This window comes from Nerophis lumbriciformis, unplaced genomic scaffold, assembly GCF_033978685.3.
Source record: "Nerophis lumbriciformis unplaced genomic scaffold, RoL_Nlum_v2.1 HiC_scaffold_57, whole genome shotgun sequence".
In the NCBI taxonomy this organism is placed as follows: Eukaryota; Metazoa; Chordata; class Actinopteri; order Syngnathiformes; family Syngnathidae; genus Nerophis; species Nerophis lumbriciformis.
The window spans coordinates 271,385-272,500 of NW_027316599.1; positions in this window are offsets into that span (position 1 = coordinate 271,385).

Sequence of the window (1,116 nt, forward strand, 5' to 3'; positions counted from 1 at the left end):
CAAACTGATCTTCCAGCATCTGAGCGACAGGGGCTCATGCAGACACCTGTGTCCGCCCGAGGGGCGCCTTCCCGGACACATATATGGTGCTTCCCCCCTCTTTACCCCGGTCCTTTTTCAAACTGATCTTCCAGCATCTGAGCGACAGGGGCTCATGCAGACACCTGTGTCCGCCCGAGGGGCGCCTTCCCGGACACATATATGGTGTTTTTCCCCTCTATCCTCTGGTCCTTTTTTCAAACTGATCTTCCAGCATCTGAGCGACAGGGGCTCATGCAGACACCTGTGTCCGCCCGAGGGGCGCCTTCCCGGACACATATATGGTGCTTTCCCCCTCTTTACCCCGGTCCTTTTTCAATCTGCTCTTCCAGCATCTGAGCGACAGGGGCTCATGCAGACACCTGTGTCCGCCTAAGGGGCGCCTTCTCGGACACATTTTCAACTTTTCCCGCATGAATGAAATCCTGGAACTGATTCCACCCAGGTACTTAGGGCTTCCAGGGCTTGAGCGACAGGGGCTCTGTCCGGAGCGTGTGTCCGCCTAGGGGGCGCTGTCCCGGACACATTTTCAACTTTTCCCGCATGGATGAAATCCTGGAACTGATTCCACCCAGGTACTTAGGGCTTCCAGGGCTTGAGCGACAGGGGCTCTGTCCGGAGCGTGTGTCCGCCTAGGGGGCGCTGTCTCGGACACATTTTCAACTTTTCCCGCATGGATGAAATCCTGGAACTGATTCCACCCAGGTACTTAGGGCTTCCAGGGCTTGAGCGACAGGGGCTCTGTCCGGAGCGTGTGTCCGCCTAGGGGGCGCTGTCTCGGACACATTTTCAACTTTTCCCGCATGGATGAAATCCTGGAACTGATTCCACCCAGGTACTTAGGGCTTCCAGGGCTTGAGCGACAGGGGCTCTGTCCGGAGCGTGTGTCCGCCTAGAGGGCGCTGTCTCGGACACATTTTCAACTTTTCCCGCATGAATGAAATCCTGGAACTGATTCCACCCAGGTACTTAGGGCTTCCAGGGCTTGAGCGACAGGGGCTCTGTCCGGAGCGTGTGTCCGCCTAGAGGGCGCTGTCTCGGACACATTTTCAACTTTTCCCGCATGAATGAAATCCT